At 39.3% G+C, this 16,906-nt stretch overlaps 1 long non-coding RNA gene across 2 annotated transcripts; it reads right to left on the bottom strand.

The window, feature by feature from the left end:
* Nucleotides 1-1,641: 1,641 nt before the first annotated feature.
* On the bottom strand, nucleotides 1,642-15,039 carry LOC129207953 (uncharacterized). 2 transcript variants are annotated; one of them, XR_008577626.1, is made up of 6 exons: nucleotides 14,820-15,039; nucleotides 14,497-14,707; nucleotides 14,235-14,313; nucleotides 12,649-12,741; nucleotides 9,678-9,750; nucleotides 4,689-9,384 (listed from the first exon to the last, which is right to left on the bottom strand). It is a non-coding gene; the product is annotated as an uncharacterized LOC129207953 (long non-coding RNA). The 2 variants fall into 2 exon arrangements; XR_008577627.1 differs by lacking the exons at nucleotides 14,235-14,313; nucleotides 14,497-14,707 and adding an exon at nucleotides 1,642-1,670 and having other exon boundaries at nucleotides 1,934-9,384; nucleotides 14,820-14,988.
* Nucleotides 15,040-16,906: the final 1,867 nt, after the last annotated feature.

Below are 16,906 nucleotides of genomic sequence, written 5' to 3'. Positions count from 1 at the left end.
TAGCAGTAGATTGCTAGCCAACATCTCCTCTGCCAAGTGCCTCCCTACAGTCACCATCTTGATGGTCAACACAACTTCTGGGTGATAATCTTCCTTAAGTTTGCTTTTCAGTTTCAGATACAGGCTTTTACTGAACTCCATTACAATCTGCATATGTAAAAGAAACAACTGTAACATAGCTGTGGTCACTCTTACTGTACTGTACTGACTATTCTCAAACCACCACAAGTACTCTAACAAGTAGAAGTTTTCAGGACGCGTTATTACACACAGACACTGCAAAATACAGAAAACCTTGCAGTATCTGCATCTTCAGCACTTGTCTTTGGCTGCTGTCCTAGGAATGGAGTTGAATGCCTTAAGTGCTGCATGACAGAAATAAGCTGATACTAAAGAATTATATATCCCCTCAATAACCTATTCAGTCTGCTAAAACAACACTGGAACAAAATCAAGGTCTTGGGATGACATGTCTTAAGAAACACCAAAACCACCTCTTCTTACCTCAAAATCTTCTTCAGATCATTTTGATCTGAGCAGAGCCATGACAACCAGAATCCAAAAGGAAGCGTTTCAGTGTCCAGAGAGGAGCTGCTGTAGTGGAAGATTCCAGGCTCTGGGATTTCTCATGACAAAGATTAGCAGCAGTCATATTAGAATTTTTTTGAAGACTTTTTTGGACAGCTCAACATCTACTACATAGAAGAAACTTCCAAAATTGTAAACAAGTGCTCTCCTGCTACAGTTCCTCCCATATCCCTTAAAATCCAATTTAAAAAATACAAACAATCTTAAAAAGAGTTGCCAGTAGTCTCTTACCAAGTATTGGCTGACCTCATCTCTTACGATGCCTGTTTCTTTGCTGATGGCGCCAACCAGATTAGATACATAACACTATTTAGGTTTCCTGCCACGGTTTGCATTTGCCTGGTAGTTCCTGATAGAAAAGTGATCTGTATACAGAATTGTGAGTCAGGTAAGGAAGCAGGACCATATATGCTAGTGATGATCTCTAGTAAAGGATGTTACAAAACCACAGCCCTAAGTACAAATTTATATACTATAGATCTAAAAAAATACATATTTCCTAGTAGAAAGCTTTCAGAGTTTCTGCTCTATATCAACCATTCTCAGGAGAAATTGTATTTGACCTTCTTCATATCTACAAATATTGTTTCATTTATGCTATGGTACTTCCCCATGGTCCCAGTTTGGATTGAGACCACTTTAGATCTACACCATCTGGCAATGTAAGCACACCATGGAAAGACAACCCCTACCTTGTGCAGTAAAAAGTTTAAAAATCAACAGTACTTGAAGATAGAATTTTGGTTATCTTTTCAGAGGTATATTATCAGATTGTGAACTTACTACCAAAGTGAAAATGGCAGGAGACCTGACCTGTCCCCGACTTTTCTGAGCAGTTTCATGAATCCAATTTTTGTTTGCACAAATGGTGCACATGGAGAGAATCTTTTTATTCCTATGAATGAAATTATTTGTGTGCAAATGAGCACATTCACATGCAAATGGATGTATTTGCACAAGAAGTACTTGCCCACCTGCCATAGAGCCTTGGCTTTTCGACTTTCAGTCTGGGTGCTCAGAAGCGGGGAGTGAATAGGTGAATAAGAATGCCAGCAATATTTCAAAAGTTGAATGGTCAGTCCCTGTGAACAGAGAGCAGGAAGGATAAAAGAAAACAAAGGGGGGGAAATAAAGAAAAATGGAAATGTACAGAGAAGATTCTTACAACTGTTCAGAAAAGGCAAGTAGAAAGACCACCACTTCCCAGAGCTGAAGCAAGGAAAGACGAGGAAGTACTATAAATGAAATCAAGGCTTTTGACAAATTCCTTTGTTTGCCTTCTTATTTAGCAGCTAAATAAATTGCATGCAAGGATAAAATCTTCTCTGAAATAATGGAGTCTTACCACACTGAAGTCCTGTAGATGAGACCTGGAGAGACTCTTAAAAGACAGGAAAATGAGGTTTTTTCCATTCACATATTTCCATTCTTTTTCCTTATACAAATAATCAGCTTATAAGAAATAGAAGTGCTGCTGCTTTCTAGATTTCTCTATGCTGCTCAGGATCACTACTTTGACAGCATAGGGCACTGATCTGTTTCACCAGGCCAATTTGGCCTTCTAGTAGCAGAAGTTTAACAGTCAGTACTGAAAAAAGATCTGAGAGTAGTGCATCATGCCATTGAGGACCTGTATCCTTATTATCAGAAGCAGCAAGACTATTCAGCTCATTTCTTATCTGTTTCTCATTACACCTTTTATGCAGCCAAGAAATTGCAGCATATATCCCAAAAGTCTATCCCAAAGACAAAAACCACCACCAAAACCCCATTGCACCCGCAATGGCTCTTCAGGAGCTGGCTGCTGACATACGCGTGCAGCAGGTGGACATTCAGTGAAGCACATAAATCCCCTACAGAAGACTAAGTGAGTAGGCTTTCTGGATAAAGAGCAGCCTGCCAAAGTACGGCTGCTAGGTGGCTGATGCATTGTATCTCACAGGAGCCTTCCTGCACCTAGCAGAAGATTTTGGGGCCATGCAGCCTCCAGAGATTATTTTTTTTCTTTTTAATTTAAAATGTGTGATTACCCCTTACTTTCTGCCACCTGTTCTGCTTATAAACTTCTGAAGGCCCCTGTCTCTGCTCTAATTTCCAACAAGCTGTCATGTTACCCTAACCTATGGAGCTACCTCCTCCCCTAGGCATTGAGATGACTCATGTGCATTCATGTATGCAGAGTGGCAGCTGGCCCTAAGGCCAACCAGGGATGTGACCCATATATCAGTTGCTCAATTTTCTTGAAACTCTGCACCCTGCTAAAATAAAGTAGACAACTCATGTGGAGCTTCACTTCTAGAAGCATTTCTGTCATTTCCATGCCTGTTACAATGGTTTCGGGAAAGCTACAGTTCACAAAAAATGTATGGAAAACCTTGAAACTCCATTAAAATCTTCAGCATTTCAGACTCAAGCCATCCTTATATCTACAGGAACCCCAGGTGCAAATACAGGGAGCCCCCTCAGACAAAATTAGATGTATTCTCACTGAAATAATATTCGGCTTGCTACTACAGAGTAGTCATCCTTACCTGCACACTCCTCCTCCTCTTTCTTCACTTTTCACCAGCACACCAGACAACAAAGCCTGTATGATGAATATAACTGAATTTTGTGTTACCAAACCCTCACCACCATAATTTCAGATAGTACAAAACATAGTCTCTGTAAACATTGCTTCAGGGTGTTTATGGAAATTATTACAAAACTCCACAAGATATTATTGTCCAGTAATGCTGCAAAAAAAGGAAACAATATGAAAATATTTTAAATAAAAAGCAGTTGTCGATGAGGAAAAGACATGATAACATGAATGTTCTTCAAACAGAAGTTGCCTGTGCATCTTAGTATGGAGTTTAAATGTGAGATTTGTACTATAAGAACAAAGAATGCTCTCCAGAAAACGGATGTCAGCATCACTTTGTAAGGTTTCCTGAATACCCCTGGATGAGCTCAATGAAGGAAGATGTCCTGATATCTGTAAAAAATGTGCATACTTCTGCTATTTCAAGAACGGGATGTAAAATTAGATTAAGAAATACAGAAGTCTTAGCCTTTGATCTCTGACTGTTTGCAGATCCAAGCTTAAAAGCAATCAGAACCAGAAAGGCTAATTTATAGCTGGATAAGCTTATCTCATTTCTTCATACTATTTCTGGCTCTCCATGTGTATACATCCTGACATGAAGCACAAGAAAGACTCAGCAGCTGAGACTGTGGTCCCAGTTGTGTCACACTGAAAATACGTAGAGTTATGTGGACACCTGGTTAGTTGGCTGACTGAAAACCAGATATTGAACCACATGACATTTCCCTGTCACTAAGGTTTCAAAAAGTAATTAAGGCAATTGTAAATCTATACCTTAAAAATTTATTCATATCATTATATAGAAATTCAAAGCTATTCTAAAGCAAGAGGTTACCCTTATTCTGATTGACCAGGAATTCCACATCAACCACATGCAGTTGCTAGGCTCCTTTGCAGTACCAATTAAAAAAATTCTTAAATATTAGGTAACAAGATAGACAAATTCAATATAAAGTACGTTCTGCAACACGGATTCATCTGTTTTTTCTTAAACAAAAATATTCTCAGAGTGCATGATCTTTGTTGTCACTTTATGTGTCCACTGCAGGGGTCAGCAACAGCTGTGCTACCAATTGCAGATGTGGGCAGAGAGGCTGAACTGTCCCAAAAGATGTAAGGAGTTGAGCCAGATGCTAAAAACTTGTAATCAAAATAGTCTCTTCACTGCAAGCTTGATCACTGCCCAAGAATAGATTGTTCTAATAATCTCGGTAAAGAAAATGGTTATCCTCATATACAGACAACAGCAATTTTAATGTAAAGACGACCGGTAAGGTGTGATTACAGTAATCTAAGCAATGGAAGCCAGGGCAGGAAAAAAATCAGCCATTGATATTATGTAAGGACTGCACACACCAAAAAAACCCAAACAAACAAACAAACAAAACCAACCCAAAAAAAAACCCAAACCACATGAATATTCTTGACCAAAGTGAACAGAATTACCTTGGATTATTTATATATATGTCTTGATATTTATAGGAGAGTCACAGAAAACAACCTGCACCATCACTGTCCCAGATCATCTTTAAAAATAAGATGCAGTAGTACAGAAGCAACCAGAAAGGGGTTACTTAATGAATACTATTTAAAAAAAAAAAAAAAAATTCTAGTGTCTTGTTATTCTAATAATGGCTATTTTCTAGCCATTCTTTAAACATGTGTTGTTACGTAGAATGTCTAAAGGAGGGTTGATCAAAGGGTACAAGAACCCTTCATCTTTCTGTCACTTGTTGAAATTCAGCCCAAGAGAGTAGCAACCAGAAGATATCCAGATGAAATTCTCATGGAGTCCTGTATATGGATAATTACTTTAGTCCTTTTTCTGTATTTTCCTCAGAAAGAACCAATTCCTAATGGTTTGATTGTAGTACACAAGCAAGCCTTTCAGGGTGTGTGGAAGGGAGGTCTGCTGGTATGACTCTGAATCTCAGTAGCTTGTTTTTAATAATAAATGTACAGTAAAACTCCAGAGGGATATGTTTCCAGGACACTATCAGCTTCCCATTATAGCCACAAGACATTTCCAACATTTAAGAAGCAACATTTCCAAGCAAGGTTTGGAATGAGTTCAGAGGCATTTGGTCACTGGGCAACTTTTTGTACGTTCTTGGATTTTAGCACATTCTCTTGAAAATGTTCCAGTTTGACCCCATGAGTAGGGACTGCCTGGGCAACTGAGTCACAATGAGAAGCAGGCTGTAATGCAGGAAGGAGGTTCAGGCGATGAAAGCAGTCCCGTTGCACTGTATGAACACATTTCTCCCCAAAGATGTCACAGTTTGAAGGTTTTCTTTGTGACTGAAACAAATAAAAGCTTTTGGGGCTTTCTGAGTGTTTATACACCACAACATGAGCAATAGGGAAAAACCACATGAGATGTGTTTCCCTCCTCCATTTCTAGCTCTGAATGGGAAATGAAGAGAAATAAACCTTGGAGGATTTACTGGCTGGGTAAAGGGTTTCTCTTCCCCTGAAGTGATCATTACAGGATTTATTCACTGCCTCTAGAAGTATTTTCAAACAAGTTTTCCTCCTTCACACACATTTTGATTTTGAACAGAACCTTGATTAAGCATTTGATTTCTCTTTCTCCCTCAGGAACTGAAATAGATTTCAGTGTCTACACAAAGTGCCTTACTACTATATGCAGTGCAGCCTGCGAAATAAACCTGCAAGACTTTCTTTACTAGGTCAGCTTTTATAAAAATCTGGTTTTAAACATCTCCAAGTTTTAAAACCTCAGCAGCTGTTAGAAGCTTTGCCTGTTTGCTGGCCTGTTGCCTTCTGCTCAAAGCAGTGCCGAGAGCTGCACGTCTCGTTGTTGTGGCCGTGCTTACGCTGGCATGCTCTGAACAGCTCCCACTCAAATCCCAGCTACAACATTTTATTAAACCGTGCAGTTATCACCATAATCCCACATTAGGGCCTGAGGAACCTAGCTCTGATAGTAGCCTGTATTTTCAGTTCAAAGCCTGCAGCCAGGAGATTACTAGATCCCCCAGCTGTGAGAAAATTTTCCCATCCCAGAGTCAAACCAGTGAGAAAGCACACAGCTTCCCCAGCCCCCTCCTTAGGCTGGAGTCAAGTAATTTACTCCGCATTTTCAGATTGGTGCAACTAATTCCCCTCACACCCCTAAACCCACCACCATGAGGTTTTGCATCTTTAGCTGCTGGATAAAAGATATATGACTTGGGCTTTTTACACTCTGTAGGCACTAGTGGAAGACTACAGGAAAGAAAAAACAAAGGCTTTTCACCCCATTTCAGAGTTCTCAAATTTCTTATGCCCAGCTGTCCACCCAACTAATAATGCTTTGCCTGGACAGGGCGTCACACAGCACTTCTCGCCAGAATTTACCACCCTCTATGAAGCATTAATTCATATACAAATTACACTTAGACACACGAGAGTTAAAGGAGCAGTCCCACAGAAAAGCAATGATGTTCTTGCACAGAAACAGCACCAAATACTACAACCACATGATAGTAATGAGCAAGGTCGCCCATCTTACCCCACCAAAAAATGAGAGAGCACATTTGCACATATCAACAGGCTTGCACAAAATGGGAACTGAACTCATAAGTACATCTCCAAAAATACATACTCAGAGAGATGAGATAAACAGCAGTATCACGACAAGGAACTAGATATGCTTCAGGAAGTCCAGGATCTCTTATCCCGTATATCACTATGCCACATTGTAAGTTAAGGGCTTGGAGAAAATGTCGATTCTCTCTGCAGGGGAATAAAGACTGTATCTACAGCACATTAAAAATAAAATTCCAAGACTGTTGAGAATCAAAAGTAACAAAGCAACGCCTCTCTTATTTCTAATTCCACAAGGCAATGATGTTAATATTAATGAGCCAAGAAAACCCTTGCCACTCATTTTTGAATGTTCATTCATGTTCTGCACTCTGCACCAGATCCTTCAGCGACTTGCAGGGTCAAAGACTGCAAGGGAGACAGGGTTACTCAGGGCTACAAGGAAAAAAATAATGTAGTGCTTTAATCACAGACCATCCCTAAGTAGAAACTATAAATTACAGATCTATTCCTATATTACAGCCTTTCTTGAGAAACGTTATGTATTTTACAGAATGCTAATTTCAGTTCTAAGTAGACTTTATCAATGTCTACAGGTGTTTTAATCGTCTATTGGTATATACTTACTGGTAGTTTGATGGAGCATGTTCTACAGCTCTAATAAAAAATATTGATCTATAGCTCTAAAGTACTTTAGCACTGAGTCATAAATCCCATTTCAATAGGACTTATTAATGTGATTTTCTTCTTTTTGTGATTTAATGCGCTATGGCTATTTTATGCTAAATTTAGCTTTCCCACATGAGGGTCATAAACCAGAGAGCAGACAAAAGAATGATGATAAACCACACCATCACGGATAAATGTAAAAGAATATAAATTAGAGACACATCTCTGTCAAAGATTTAGATGCTCCTGTTGGAGATCCTTGACCATAGCAATAACTGCTCTCCAAAATCCGCTCATTATCTCCCTCCCTTCATTTGTTGATCCTCCTTAAGGACCTTACACTTAGTTTCAGCTTGGCTTCCAAATATTCACACACACAAAGCATTTTTATGGACATAGTGCATGACATCAGTGAAATTGATTAAATATTTTCAAATTTTGACACCTAATTTTTTTAGAAGTGGTTTCTGAACACTTTAAGTGACAGATTTGGGGCTAGGTGCAGCTGCAGTGTGGAGGAAGCGAATGAAGCAAACTGCTCTCCCACCCCGTGAACTGGCAACCCTGTCATACAGCGTGATGGGGAGACAGGCACCACAGTCCCAAGGGACTCCCGCTATCCTGTGACAAGAATTAGCTGTCAAATCACTTTTGAAGATTCTAATGAGAAGGTTGATTCACCGCATGTATTTTTTGATATTGTGAAACTTTGCATCTTCCAGAAATGTCACTGATTGTCAGGCTATTTTACAAAGTAGGCGTGAAACAAATCAGACATTCTTCCTTGCCAAACTAAAAATCGAAGAAATACTGGACTTGAGCACCATGCAGATGAAATTGGATAAAAATTTGCAGTAACTATGTAGCTGACAAAAATCAAAGTGTAGTTTTTGATGATGAACCCCATGAATTTGGTTTTATTGTTACATTATGCTACTGCCTGAGGTCCTTTCAGCTGTGTTTGGCTTGCAGCAGAGTCCCATTTGCTTTTATGATGTTAATGACAATAGCAATAATTTTAAAAAGGCAAATATCAGCTAACACAGAGCCATCTTGAGTTTGTTTTGTGGCTGTGCATCTAGAAATATTTGCTACAATTACTCACGTAGCTGGGGCAGCTGTATGCATCATATTTTGCTGGTTTGGGAATGGTGTGCTATTTTGGACAAGCCAGGCAGGGCTTTTGAATAAGTGGCTTTAGTGTCTTTCTTGGTAGATGGCAATAGTGGCTAAATGATTAAATGCAGGAGATGACAAAAATAACAAGTCAGCACTAATTAACAAATTCTTAGGGTGTCATAGAATAATGATGGCACACAGCTTTTGCAAGAGGAAATTATCCAGCTTTGCTGATCGATTCAGATGCCAAGCTCCAAATTCGCTTGTTTGATTGGGCTGGCGTTCTTTCCTCAGAGACTAGAAAAAGCTCCCATAAGCTTTCATTGGCCTAAATCAGGAACATCTGTTAGAAACGTGAATCACTCATTGGTTGAGATCAACAGTCAGAAACCAGCACAAGGGCAGATTTTTTCCCCTCAGCTAGGTGACAGTTCAGTCATATGCCGTCATTACTCTGCATGTCAACCTATGCATATATTTCATTGAATTGCTAACTCAACCCAAGCCAGCATCTTTCTTTGAGCTCTCTTAGTGATATTCCAAAATTAAAATTAAACATCCTATGCATTTCTGTCTTCCTTCAAACTGGTGCTTTGTTACTCTCTACACAGCATACAATGCATTAGAAGTTCCAGAAAGCTAAGGAAAAAAAAAAGTCTTACAGTTCTTCAGAGTAGCTGAAATACAGTGGAAAGATAAACATTAATTTCTTTTCCATCTCATGCTCTTCTGTTTTAGATACAGAGATTTGATTTAAAGCATTCTGTGAAACCACTTCTAGCTGATGCACGCTACAGACTTACCAAGATCCACATCATTGCTCCTTTCGAGGAAAAAAGGCCCCATCTACAGGTATCAGCTATACCCCACTGCAAATAAGCACAAATATAGAGGACTATTCAGCACGTAACTGTGAAGTGTCGGTGTTAGGGTATGTTTGGCCGGCTGTGCTAATTGCATCCAAAACCCCACGCCCACGCTCCCTCTGGCACTGGTCCATCTCCCCATTTACTATAGCTCTGCCTCTTTCCCTCTAATAGATTCTGGCATATTCTCCAATCCCACTATTTCTAATCCTGACATCTCTTTGCCAAATTGTGGAGGCAGCTTGGGGAAAAGGCAAAACAAAACAAAGAAACCATCATCTTCAGCTGAAACTCACCCGCCTGCATGGCTGCCTTCCAACATGTCTGCCAATGCCTGGGTGCTCCAGGAGCTACTGCAGGAGCTGGAAACTTGAGGGGAAGGAGAAAAAAATACACAACAGGCACAGAAATGAATGTTAGTGGCTTCAAAAGGAACAGCCATCTGTTTTCCTTACTCCCTGGCAGCAGCAGGAGCTCCCTGCAGTGAGGATGGAGATTTGGCAGGTTTCCGTAACCCTGTTGAGCTTTTACTATCCCTACCAGCATCCCCTGCTGCTTCTCTCCACACCCTCAGACCAATTATACTTTGACTTTTTCCTGCAGCAGCAGCGCCTACACAACCTTATGCTCATGGGCACTTTAATCACCAACACCTAGTCGAAACCAGCAAAGTTCAACTACCGCTTAAGCGTGGCATTCCTAAATTTGGAATTAATATGATTTTGCAGCCATGCTGCATCCAAATCATAGGAAAACTGGGTTTAAAATGTAGCTGAGGCAGAGTTTACACTTGAGAAAAAGAACTTGGTTTAGTTCTGTGGTAGCATGGTCTGACCTATATCACCCAAGATGTCAAGAAAAATTGTGTTATATCTTTCCACTGTGGCTGCCATTTGAATTTTTATTTGCATAATGCTGCTTTCCCATGCAGAAGGTTGCCAAGAAAACAGAGTATGAAACCTGTCACAGAAATGCAACAAAGAGGATTCAGGGGCTTTATTTTCAAGTAGATTTGAGCTGATTTCAGTGTATTTCATTGACATAAAAATCAAAATAGAAATTTGTTCAGTGTTTATTATTAATATTTCTCATAATGGTGTGCTATAGATCAAATTTCAAGAAAAGCAGCAAGTGCTAGAAAAAATGTAGCAGGTAAAAGAATGTAAGAACGTACATTAGGCACATTAAAAAAAAGACAGCTACCCACAATGACAATCTTCCTTTAGAGTAGCAGCTTTTTAGTCGTTCTTCAAGGCTGTTTCTCTTCTCAGTTATCACAGTTTTAATATAACTTACAATCACTTCCTAGAGACTTAGTTATCCGGATTTTACAAAGCGTTATCTGCTTTAGGGAAAACCAGCGTGCTGCACACAGTAATCTGTTGTGCAAGAGCAAGAGCAGCTGGTGTCGCTTACATAAAGCGGCAAATAGCCCAATGCAATAAAATGTAAGCATGTTCATAGCAAGAGCAACTATTGGCATAGAATAGATGCCAGAATGTGTTTCTATTTGGATCACAAATAAAATGATCTGTTTATCTTCTATCATAATGAAGACAAAACAACAGGATTCCATTACCATAAATTTGGGGGTGACAGATTCTGTTTGAAATTTAGATTTTCTTATTTTTATTTTACAGATATTTAGTGCTCCCAGTTACAAGGTCTGGGTTGTCACATAGATCTAAGCAATTTGAAATCCAATTAATTCATTTATCTATCACCTTGTCACCTTAATTGTGGGATTGGGAAGGGGTGTGTGTTTGATTTGGGGTGGATTTTTATTTTGTTTTGGTTTTTTTACAGAAAAGCAGGACTAGCTAAATGGGACATGGAATCAGTGAGGGGGGTTTTTTTTGTTTGTTTTTTTAAAGGAAGGAGATTGGCCATTCAAACAGATAGTCCCTGCCTCAGACAGTTTATTGTTTTCTTACTAGTTGTGCTGCAATAACTTTAACCACCAGATGTACTTGGATCACAGATTACTAAATGCTCTGCTCTTGTATTACCAGAAGCACATTGGAAGAAGGCTTGAACTAGGCTGCATCCCAGCTGCAATATGCATTGTAGAAACATACCATAGTTGACAGTACAAACAAGGGATGAGGGGAAAGATGTGACCTGCTTAAGACTTTGAAGCTATTGAAACATAGGCTAAAAATAGTAGTAATGATCTCCATCACATTGGGATCCTTTCTGTCCATGGGCTTAGTGGCAATTTTGACTGCAGAGGGTGCAGTTTCAGACCCCATATTTTCCATATACCTCCAAAAGAAAGATGATCTTATGAAAACATGCTGCCAGAAGAGTTCATTAGTCCCTCCTGTTGGGAAGGCATTTACAAATCTCCTTTAAGGCTGTATTTTCTCTTTTTTCTTTTTAAAATGAACATTCACTCAGTTTGGTTCTGCAAGATGATCAGGTCCCCAGTTTCTACTCAAAGGGTCTTGCCAGAAATGCTTAGTGTTTCAAAGAATTAGTCCCTTAGAAGTCTTTATTTTCTTGTCACTGAAAGCAACACAAACTATGGCCCCACAAATACACATAGCCAGATTTTTCAACCAATTCTGCCTATAAGCCACTGGCCAGGTTATTTGCCTGGGAGTGAAATCCCTCCATGGGTCAATGTTAACAGGTATGAGATAAAAGGAGGAGGTAGGGAAAATAAAATGGCTGCTTTGATTAATTTTCTCCATCTTTTTGTGGGCAAAATTGTAGTGATACTAAAACTTTTGCATAGTGGTAACAGCAGAAGCATGGCGTAACTATATGTGACAGCCACGGTGACTCTTTATGCAATATATTTAATGATCTGTGTTTAATGAGAGCTGAGACACTTGCTGGACTCTGTCCATAACAGTCCTTCTCTGAGGCTATAGTCACACATTTAATGTGAGAAGAAACTCTAGAGGAAATATTTTCTTACTCTCTGTGCTATGACTGTGAAGTCATCCAAAGTGAAATGAATGTTGGAATGACCCTGTGAAAAATATGAAATAAAAGCTCAGTGGAGGGAGCCCATTCTTCTGAGTGGATTAACCCAGCTTCCTAGCGGTGATAATTTTAACATTGCTATTAATAAAGCCTTTCATTTTTCTTCTAAGATCATATACCTTCCACAAGTAAATTCCCATTTCAGTGGCACAAGTGGGTAGGTTTTGGGATGTAACGCTTACCTCCTCCCATCTCCCCTTCCCATAACTTCCTAGTCAAGAAGGTGCTCCTCTTAAGGAATCTACAAGAACCAATGGGTGGATTGAAACTCACCACAAAAAGCAGCAAACCAGTCCTACTGTTAATATCTCCAGAGTCCCACCAAGCCACTGGGAAGTGAAGGGTACTTAGAGGAAGAAACACACTCTGTGGAGAAATGAACAAACAAAAATTATTTTTTTTAAGTGATTCCACAGTTGAGATTCCAGCACATTTGAGCCTCCCCCATTTGTACACAGGAATACCTGCAAAGCACATCAGAGTCCATCACAGCCAAAGGACAGAAAGTTATACTTTGCACATGGATCTCTGTGAACAAACAAAAAAGAAAAAAACAAACAGGGAAACACCTAGTTTAGCATGAACATTATGGTCTGGATTGTGCTTTAGAGGCTTAGTGCTTTCTCACTTGGCAGGAGGAATGAGGAGTTGTTCTGCTGGTATTTTTGCATTTTAGCACAAATGCCTCCTGGGTCCTAAAAAGCATTTCCTGGAGCAGCAACGACCCGGTGGGTTCAATGGGTGCAGCTTGAACTTGGCACTCACAAGCAGATCTAGCACATCATGCTGCTGAATGGGGCTTGGGACCTTACACCTATCACCCTCAGCAGGCTCAGAGCTTTTCATGTTGCATTTTTCATGCCTCATGTCCTGGATCTAGTGTAAATTTGACCCTGCTTAGGAAGATCATCACTCCCAGCAGAGACCGCTCACCAAGAGAAGAGAAACTGAAAGAAATATTCCTTGAGTTCTCTCTATCCTGAAACATTAGAATCACTAATAGAGCTCCCAGCTGTTATGATAGTTTGCATAATATAAACAATGACAAAACCAAACTGAAAGAAATTTGGCCACTATACAGCACCAGGCCAGTTAGAAACAGGTTAGCTATAGCTAAAAGATAGGATAATCCTGTTCCGGTCTGACAGCCATCCAATCCTCTGGATGCATATATGTTTTTTAAATGGTCACTTTAGCCCTGCATTAAAGGCTTGTTCGAAGCCAAGAGCTCATTGCCCTAAGAAAATTGCATTCCTTTGGGTTAATATTTCACTTGACAGGAATCCTTTCTGGCCAGAGATCAGCTATGCAAACAGGTTTGTATCTCATTGTTTCCAGAAGCAAGAGTTTTTCAAAGCCTTCTCAAACACAGCTGAATCAAAATATGTAGTCCCCAATACTCTTCCTTCTATTTAAATCCGTAACTCCAGGTGTAATCTTTTCTCTAAGAATAGCATGTTTCTTTAGATTAGTTACATATTATTTAAGTACAGTATATTTATATTCATAACAAATTGGATACCATAAAAGCATATGGTTTCAGAGCTCACACATAAAAAGCTATTAGAATTATTTATTCTCAAGGGGACATTCAGGACAACAAATCCCTTTCTTTTCCATTTGGGACTATCTGGCCTCTCTGGGTCTAATCTCATATCAGGAAATGTGTCTTCCTGCTACATCTATTATTACTATTATCCCCTCTGAGTAACATACAAGACAAACATAACGTGCAACAAAAATATTGCATACCACTACATTACTTAATCTTCTATTCCTGTCCTACAAAACATTGGTCACTAACAGCTCTACCTTTCTTCTAAAAGCTTTTATAATGGTAGCCACTGCTTATGTCTTACCTTTCATACAGTAGACAACCGAACAGTTTGGATTTTATGCTCCTACTTTCACATTTTACTTTTGTCTCCCTGGAGCCTGCTACAAGAAATTTGGGAATTAAGCTGGAAACAGAAAGACTGGGCAAAAAAACCCCACAACTCAGTCAGCAAAGCTAGTAAGTGATTCAAGCAAGTAAGATGAGTAAGACAATGAATCAGAAGGAAATTCTAAACTGGATATTGATAATACAGTTTGCTTTTAATCATTTTGTAAAATGCTTACTTCTTTATGAGTGCTTTGCGTCTCCCAACAGCAAATCTTTACTGAAAAATGTGTGTGGTGAAGATAAACAAGACTGCTTCAACATATTTCTGAGCCAAGTATACCTCAATCAAAATCTCAGTCCAACTCTTTATGCAGGATAGAGGTACTATTGCTCTTTGACTTCCAAAAAGTGCATCAGCCATTACCCAGCAGCAACTTTTCTAAAAAGCTAGAACAGAGTATCATTCTGTATCACTTACAAACACACTGATCATAAATACTTCTGATATACAATAATATATCAGAAAAGTTTTCAGATATTAACTATTTATAGGACTAACCTCGGGTTGCCTCTTCAAAGCAGATCTAAGTACCTTTCTTCTGCAATAAATCAGCAATGGAATTAAGAAGGGAGTCCTGAATCCGTACCCTCATAAATACAGGCAGGAGTTCCCAGTCCACACACTACCAATGAAATCAATGCAGCTTGCACCTTGTGCCCGTCTTGGTGTTCTCAAAGACAGGCAGGTCATGACTCAGAGCATATTGCTTATTTCCTCCTCTACCCCAGTTTCCTGAGGAAGCCACGGCCCTCCATAGTACGATATGCATCGATCACATGATTAAAACTGGTCCCTCAGCCCAGTAACAAGGGCATGTCTATTACATTAGGGGAATTTGTAAGCATTCTGGGTCACTCAGTAAGACTGCTTTCATGTCCTGTCCTATTACTGGGCTTGAACGCACCACATGTCAGAGAATACATGAATTTTCATCAAATTCTAGAAATGTCTTATCCCACAGTGAGAAGCCATGTCCCATGATCCTCAAATACCTCTGTGGGAAACTCTGTGGCTTTTTCTACCTGAAATGTTGAGCATCATTAAGGCTATAGGGACAAATGTACTCATCTAATGTCAGTAAACAGAAGACTGCAAGAGTTTAATTTCTGCTTCAGTTTCAGTAGCTGTGCTTGCATCAGAGTTCGCCTTTCCTAAAATACCCATTTTTGATTCAATAATTTCTGGTAATGGAGGATCACCAGAACCGCTGGTAGCCACAGCCTTTGGTTACAGTTCATTGATCACTGTAGCCATTAAAAACATATATTTCATTTTTGGTCTAGCTATTCTATATTTGAGCAGTAGGCTAAAGATCCTTATTCTAAAACTTCTGTGCCTTCCATAATTTTTTTAATAGATTTTGATCAAGCACCTCATCTTTTAAGGGCTAAGTAGAATGAACTTCATTAAAGTTTCTGCTGCTGTTTTTCAGCCCTTAAATTATTCTTTTACTTCTTGTCTGTACCACTTCCAGTATAGCAGCTCTCTAGGTGTTTTGCTTCCCCTACTGCAAAGTGAATGGAGGAAGGGCATTTGAAATGTCCTGAGCATTAGCAGCAGCCTGATATGACCAAGAGCAAGCATATTGCTGCTGCCAGTGCTTGGAGCAGGAGGGAGGACAGGTAAGAGGGAAAACATTTCTATCCCTTAATCTTCCTTCCCCTTCTAGTACCTCTACATGCTGCTCACAATGGCATGTTAAAAATTATCATTGGGACAGTTACGGTCCATTTGATGTTTGTCTTGTCGGCTTTTCTGTTGTTATTCTATTTTATTAATCAAGATGCCACAAGTCAAAAAGCCTTCTAAAAATCTTTGCTTGTTATATTGGTATTATGACAGAAGTTTGTAGCCTCATCCAAAAACATTAAGGTAATTTGATAAAATGTGATGGGGAATGGATCGTTTGTTTTTTTAAATAGATATCCATTTTCTGTAATGAAGCTCACATTGATTGGCTCTGTCAATTGCCTTTCTTTGCCAAGGTGTCTCTTCGCCCCCAGTGTGTTCTACCTTTCCATTTGCATTAGTGAATTCACTAATATAAAGAGTTTGCATGAATGTAAATAAGGTGACAATGTTATCAATCATGATTCTTTAATACCAGGTCTCCATTATGAGCTTAGCTTTCAAAAGCTGTTATTTACCCCATCACAAGATTCTCGCAGATTACAGTAATTCTTCATATTATTACTTGCTTTTTCTGTCAATAAACATTGGTTTAACAGTATATTTAGCAGCTTAGAACATCAAAAAAAGGAAAAAAATTCTCCAAAGCCTGATAACAATTCTGTAGTTGCCAACTTAGACATTGTCATACAGGACCACAGAATAAGGAAGCTGAGAGGAAACTCTAGACCAACACCTGCACTGTTCTGGCCAAGCCTTCCAGATTAAGGTCGTCTTGTACTGGAAACAGAGCAGTCCTGGCCAAGTGTTTCTATGGGTAGCAGAGCCACAGGGTAAAAGAAACCCTCTTGCCAAACTGAAGGCACTTTTGTATTTGTGTGGCCTTTCTGAAATATCAGGTGTTAACACCTGAGTTAGACAGAAACATGATGATGGTATTTATTTTTCACTCTGAA

This window comes from Grus americana, chromosome 6 (assembly GCF_028858705.1).
Source record: "Grus americana isolate bGruAme1 chromosome 6, bGruAme1.mat, whole genome shotgun sequence".
Classification (NCBI taxonomy): Eukaryota; Metazoa; Chordata; class Aves; order Gruiformes; family Gruidae; genus Grus; species Grus americana.
Note: the sequence above shows the minus strand (reverse complement) of the source record. Positions and strands in the feature narration are given on the sequence as shown.